This window comes from Pan paniscus, chromosome 8 (assembly GCF_029289425.2).
Source record: "Pan paniscus chromosome 8, NHGRI_mPanPan1-v2.0_pri, whole genome shotgun sequence".
NCBI lineage: Eukaryota > Metazoa > Chordata > Mammalia > Primates > Hominidae > Pan > Pan paniscus.
Window position 1 is genome coordinate 29,043,491 of NC_073257.2, and position 7,151 is coordinate 29,050,641.

Genomic DNA, 7,151 nt, shown 5'->3' on the forward strand with positions numbered 1-7,151 from the left:
GAGAAGTTTGTCTTTCTGTGCCTGGCTTATTTCACTTAACATAATGACCTTCAGTTCCATCCATGTTGTTGCAGATGACAGCATCTCATTCTTTTTTAAGGCTGTGTAGTATCCCATTGTGTATATGTACCATTTTCTTTATGCAATCATCTGTTTGATGGACATTTAGGTTGCTTCCAAATCTTGGTTATTGTGAAGAATGCTGCAACAAACATGGGAGTGACAGTATCTCTTTGATATCCTGATTTCATTTCTTTTGGGTATATACTCAGCAGTGGGATTGCTGGATTGTATGGTAGCTCTATTTTCAGTGTTTTAAGGAACCTCCAAACTGTCCTCCATAGTGGTTGTACTAATTTACATTCCCACCAACAATGTACAAGGATTCCCTTCTCTCCATATCCTCACCAACCTTTGTTATTGCTTATTTTTGGATATAAGCCATTTGAACTGGGGTGAGATGATATTGTAGTTTTGATTTGCAATCCTCTGATGATCAATGATGTTGAATACTTTTTCATATGGCTGTTTGCCATTTGTATGTTTTCTTTTGAGAATGCTATTCTTTTGCCCATTTTTTGATCAGATTATTAGATTTTTTTCTATATAGTAATTTGAGCTCCTTATATATTCTGGTTATTAATCCCCTGTCAGATGGATAGTTTGCAAATATTTTTTCTCATCCTGTGGGTTTTCTCTTCACTTTGTGGTTTCCTTCACTGTGCTGAAGCTTTTTAACTTGCTGTGATCCGATTTGTCCATTTTTGCTTTGGTTTCCTGTGCTTGTGGGCTATTAAGAAATTTTTGTTCAGACCAATATCCTAGAGATTTTCCCCAACCTTTTCTTGTAGTCGTTTCATAGTTTGAGGTCTTAGATTTAAGTCTTTAATCCATTTGATATGATTTTTGTATAATGTGAGAGATAGGGGTCAAGTTTCATAGTTTCATTCTTCTGCATATGGATATCCAGTTTTCCCAGTATTATTTATTGAAGAAGGTATACTTTCTCCGATGTATGTTCTTGGCACCTTTGTCAAAAATGAGTTCACTGCAGGTGTATGGATTTATTTCTGGGTTCCCTATTCTGTTCCATTTATCTATATGTCTGTTTGTATGCCAGTACAATGCTGTTTGGATTAGTTTACCTCTGTAATATAATTTGAAGTCCGGTAATATGATTCCCCCGGTTTTTTTTCTTTTTTCTCAGGATAGCTTTGGCTACTCTGGGTCTTTCGTGGTTCCATATACGTTTTAGGATTGTTTTTCTATTTCTGTGAAGAATGTCATTGGTATTTTGATAGGAATCACATTGAATCTGTAGATTGCTTTGGGTACTATGGACATTTTAACAATATTGATTCTTCTAATCCATGAACATGGAATACCTTTCCATTTTGTGTCTTCAATTTCTTTCATCAGTGTTTTATAATTTTCATTATACAGATCTTGCACTTACTTGGTGAATTCTTAGGTATTCAATTTTATTTGTGGTTACTGTAAATTAGATTACATTTTTTATTTCTTTTTCAGGTTGTTCATTGTTGGCATATAGAATTGGTACTGATTTTTATATGTGGATTTTGTATGCTGTAACTTTATTGAATTTATCAGTTCTAATAGTTTTTTGGTGGAGTCTTCAGGTTTTTCCAAATATAAAATCATATTATCTGCAAATAAGGATAATTTGACTTCTTGCTTTCCAATTTGGATGCTCTTTATTTCTATTTTCTGGTTGCTTTAGCTAGCACTTTGAGAACTATGTTGAATAACAGTGGTAAAAGTGGACACATCTTTGTTGCATTCCAGATCTTAGAGGAAAGGTTTTCAGCTTTTCCTCATTCAGTATGATACTAGCTGTAGGTCTGTCATATATGGTTTTTATTATGTTGATGTGTGTTCCTTCTATACCAAGTCTTTTGAGGGTTTTTATCATGAAGAATATTGAATTTTGTCAAATGCTTTTCAGCATGAATTAAAATGATCATGTGGTTTTTGTGCTTTATTCTGTTGATGTGATGTATCACATTAATTGATTTATGTATTTTGAACCATCTTTGCATCCCTGGGATAAATCCCACTTGGCCATGATGAATGATCTTGTTAATGTTTTATTGAATTTGATTTGCTAGTATTTTGTGAAGGGTTTTTTCATCAATATTCATCGGAGTTATAGGCTTGTGGTTTTCTTTTTTGATGTGTCTTTGTCTAGTTGTAGTATGAAGGTAATACTCACCTCAAAGAATGAGTTTTGAAGTGGTCCCTTCTCTTCTATTTTTCAGAATAGTTTCAGTAGGATTGGTATTAGTTCTTTAAATGTTTGGTAGAATTCAGTAGTGAAACCGTCAGGTCCTGCGCTTTTCTTTACTGGGAGACATTTTATTACAGTTTCAATTTCAGTACTTGTTATTGGTCTGTTCAGGTTTTGGATTTCTTCATGATTCAATCTTGGTAGGTTGTATGTATCTAGGAATTTATCCTTTTCCTCTCGATTTTCCAATTTGTTGGCATACACTTGTTCATAGTAGCCACTAATGATTCTTTCAATTTTTGTGGTATCAGTTGTAATGTCTGCTTTTTCACCTGTGATTTTATTTGGGTCTTTTTTTCTTAGTTTGGGTAATGTTGTCTTCAAAAAACCAACTTTTGTTTTATTGATCTTCTGTATTGCTTTTTTCACTTTAAATTCATTTACTTGTGTTCTGATCTTTATTATTTTGTTTCTTCTACTAATTTGGGGCTTGGCTTGCTCTTGATTTTCTAGTTCTCTAAAATGCATTATTAAGTTATTTGAAGTTCTTCTTCTATTTTGATGTAAGCACTTACAGCTATAAATTTCCCTCTTAATACTGCTTTCACTGTATTGCATAGGTTTTGGTATATTGTGTTTCCGTTATCATTTGTTTCATGAAAATTTTTAATTTCCTTCTTAATTTCTTCCTTGACCCACTGGTCATTCAAGAGCATATTGCTTAATTTCCATGTGTTTGTATAGTTTCCAAAATTTCTCTTGTTATTGATTTCTAGCTTTACTCCATTGTGGGCAGAGAAGATGCTTGATATTATTTCAATTTTTTGAAAATTTTAAGATTTATTTTGGCCAGGTACAGTGGCTCACACCTGTAATCCCAGCTCTTTGGTAGGCAGACACAGGTCAATTGCTTGAGTCCAGGAGTTTGATTCTAGTCTGGGTGAAATGGTAAAACCTTATATCTGCAAAAAAGACAAAAACTAGTCAGGTGTCATGGCATGAACCTGTAGTCCCAGATACTTAGGATGCTAATGTGGGAGGATTGCTTAAGGCCAAGAGGTCAAGGCTGCAGTGAGTTGTGATCATGCCACTGCACCCCAGCCTAGGTGACAGAGACTCTGTCTCAAAAAAAAAGACTTGCCTTGTGTGTTTTATGACTTGAAATATGTTCATATAGGTTCTATCTTTAAGAATAACCTATGTGCTCAGAAGAAGAATGTGGATTCTCCAGCCTTTGAATGAAATGTTCTGCAAATATCTATTAGATCCATTTGTTCTGTAGTACAGAAGTCTAATGTTTCTTTGTTAATTTTTTGTCTGGAAGACCTGTCCAATGCTAAAAGTGGGATGCTGAAGTGGGATGCTATTATTGATGGTATTAAGCTCCATTTCTGTCTTTAGTCTAATAATATTTGCCTTATGTATCTTGGTGCTCCAGTGTTGGGTGCATATATAATTACAGTTCTTGTATTTTGGTAAACTGAACTTTCTCTTCTTATAGATTTGTTTTGAAATCTATTTTGTCTGATATATGTAAAGCTACTTCTGATTTTCTTTTTTTTTTTTTTTTTTGGTTTTCATTGATGTGGAATATCTTTTTCCATCCCTTCCAATCTATGTTTATATTTATAGATCAAGTGGTGTGTTTCTTGTAGGCAACAGATTATTGGGTCTTGCTTTTTCATCCATTCAGCCCTCTGTATCTTTTCATTAGAGGGTTTACTCCATTTATATTCAATGTTATTATTGATAAGTAAGGACTTACTCATGCAATTTCATTATTTGTTTTCTGGGTTTTTGTTGGTGGTGGTGGTGGTCTCATCCTTCTCTCCTTCCTTTCTATCTTCTTTTTATCAAAGGTGATTGGTGGTATGACTTAATTTCTTGCTTTTTATTTTTTATGTATCCATTATATGTTTTTCAATTTGAAGTTACCATGAGGCGTGCAAATACTATTTTATAACCCATGATTGTAAGCTGATAAAAACTTAACACTGTATACATAAACAAAAAGAAAAGTAAGAAGAACTCTAAATTTTACTTTGTTCACTGCTTTTTAACTTTTTGTTGTTTTTGTTTATATCTTCTTGTACTATGTCTTAAAAAGTTGTAGTTATTACCTTTGAGTGGTTCATCTTTTAGTCTTTCTATTTAGGATAAGAGTAGTTTAAACAACATAGTTACAGTGTTATAACATTCTCTATTTTTCTGTGTATCATTATTACCAGTGTGTTTTGTGCCTTTAGGTTTGCTCACTAACGTTCCTTTTTTTAAATTTGTGCTAAAGTTCTACTCTTTATTTTTTTTTTCCATAAGTTATTGGGGTACAGGTGGTATTTGGTTTCACGAGTAAGATCTTTAGTGGCAATTTGTCAGATTTTGGTGCACCCATCACCCAAGCAGTATACACTGTACCCCATTTGTAGTCTTTTATTCCTCACCTGAGCAGTATACACTGCAGCTTATTTGTAGTCTTTTATCCCTTGCCCCTCTCCCACTCTTCCCCCTAAGTCCCCAAAGTCCATTGTATCATAGCGTAGTTCCCACATATCAGTGAGAACAAATGATGTTTGGTTTTCCATTCCTGAGTTACTTCACTTAGAATAATAGTCTCCAATCTCATCCAGGTCACTGCAAATGCCATTAATTCATACCTTTTTATGGCTTAGTAGTATTCCATCATATAAATATACCAGTTTCGTTATCCACTTGTTGATTGATGGCCATTTCGGTTGGTTCCACGACTTTGCAATTGCGAACTGTGCTGCTATAAGCATGCATGTGCAAGTATCTTTTTCATACGTTTTCTTTTCCTCTGGGTAGATACCCAGTATTGGGATTGCTGAATTAAATGTTAGTTTTACTTTTAGTTCTTTAAGGAATCTCCACACTGTTTTCTATAGTGGGTTTACTAGTTTACATTCCCACCAGCAATGTAGAAGTGTTCCCTGTCCACTGCATCCATGCCAACATCTGGTTTTTGATTTTTTTATTGTGGCCATTCTTGCAGGAGTAAGGTGGTATTGCATTGTGGTTTTGATTTGTATTTCCAAGATTATTAGTGATGTTGAGAATTTTTTCATATGTTTCTTGGCCTTTTGTGTATCTTCTTTTGAGAATTGTCTATTCCTGTTCTTAGCCCACTTTCTGATGGGATTGTTTTTTCCTTACTGATTTGTTTGAGTTCCTTGTAGATTCCGGATATTAGCCCTTTGTCAGATATATAGAGTGTGAAGATTTTCTCTCACTCTGTGGGTTGTCTGTTTACTCCGCTGACTGTTCCTTTTGCCATGCAAAAGCTCTTTAATTAAGTCCCAACTATTTATCTTTGTTTTTAATACATTTGCTTTTGGGTTCTTGGTCATGAAAAAATATGGAATGCTTCATGAATTTGCATGTCATCCTTGCGCAGGGGCCATGCTAATCTTCTCTGTATCATTCCAATTTTAGTATATGTGCTACAGAAACAAGCATGTTCTTTTCTAATTGAATTAATCCCTGTAGCACTTCTTGTAGAACAGGCCTGGTGTTGATGAAATCTTTCAGCTTTTCTTTGTCTGGGGAAGTCTTTATTTCTCCTTCATGCTTAAAGGATATTTTCATCAGACATACTATTCTAGTGTAAAAAATTTTTCCTTCTACACTTTAGATATATCATGTCACTCTCTCTGGCCTGTAAAGGTTTCCACTCTAAAGTCTGCTTCCAGATGTATTGGAGCTCCATTGTATCTTATTTCTTTTCTGTTGCTGCTATTAGGATCCCTTCATTATTTTTGAACTTTGGGAGTTTATCAAATGCCTTGTAGTAGTCTTCTTTGGGTTAAATCTGCTTGGTGTTCTATAATCTTCCGGTACTTGAGTACTGGTATCTTTCTCTGGGTTTGGGACATTCTCCGATATTATCTCTTTGAATAAAGTTTCTACCCCCTTCTCTTTCTCTGCCTCCTCTTGAAGGCCAATAACTCTTAGATTTGCACTGTTGAGGCTATTTTCTAGATCCTGTAGCTATGCTTTACTTTTTTTTGTCTCCTCTGTGTATTTTCAAATAGCTTGCCTTTAAGCTCACTAATTCTTTCTTCTCCTTCACCAATTCTGATATTAAGAGACTCTGATGCATTGTTCGGTATGTCAGCTTCATTTTTCAACTCTATAATTTCTACTTGATTCTTTTTAATAATTTCAACCTCTTTGTTAAATTTATCTGATTGAATCTTGAATTCTTTGTGTTATCTTAAATTTCTTTGTGCTTTCTCAGCATAGCTATTTTGAATTCTCTGTCTGAAAGGTCATACCTATCTGTTTCTCCAGGATTGGTCCCTAGTACCTTATTCAATTCATTTGGTGAGGTCATATTTTCCTGGATGATCTTGATGCTTGTAGATGATCACCATTGTCTGGGCATTGAGTAATTAGGCAGTTATTGTAGATGTCACAGTCTGAGCTTATTTGTACCCAACCTTCTTGAGAAGGCATTCCAGTTATTCAAAGGGACTTGGGCCCCAAAACCAACAATGCTGTGGTTCTTGCAGACTATAGAGTTACTGCCTTGGTAGTCTTGGATAAGATTTGGAAGAATTCTCTGGGTTACCAGGCACAGACATTTTTATTTTCCCTTACTTTTTCCCAAACAAAGTCTCTCTTTCTTTGTGCTGGGCCTCCTGGAACTAGGGGTGGGGAAACACAAGCACCTTTGTGGCCACCACCACTGAGACTGTTTTAGTTCAGACCTGAAGCCAGCACAGCACTAGTCTCACCCAAGGCCCACTGTAACAACTACCTGCCTAAGTTTGCTCAAGGCCCTAGGGCTCTACAATCAGCAGGTGGCAAAGCCAGCCAGGTTTGTGTCCTTCCCTTCAGTGCAATGAGTTCCCCCAGGCCCCAGGTGGGTTCAGAGATGCTGTCT

The 7,151-nt window shown here is 35.3% G+C and overlaps 1 non-coding gene across 1 annotated transcript; it reads right to left on the reverse strand.

Annotated features, from left to right (window-relative positions):
* Window positions 1–5,615: 5,615 nt before the first annotated feature.
* LOC112441129 (U6 spliceosomal RNA) lies at window positions 5,616–5,722 on the reverse strand. Its single transcript, XR_003029090.1, has one exon. It is a non-coding gene; the product is annotated as a U6 spliceosomal RNA (small nuclear RNA).
* Window positions 5,723–7,151: the final 1,429 nt, after the last annotated feature.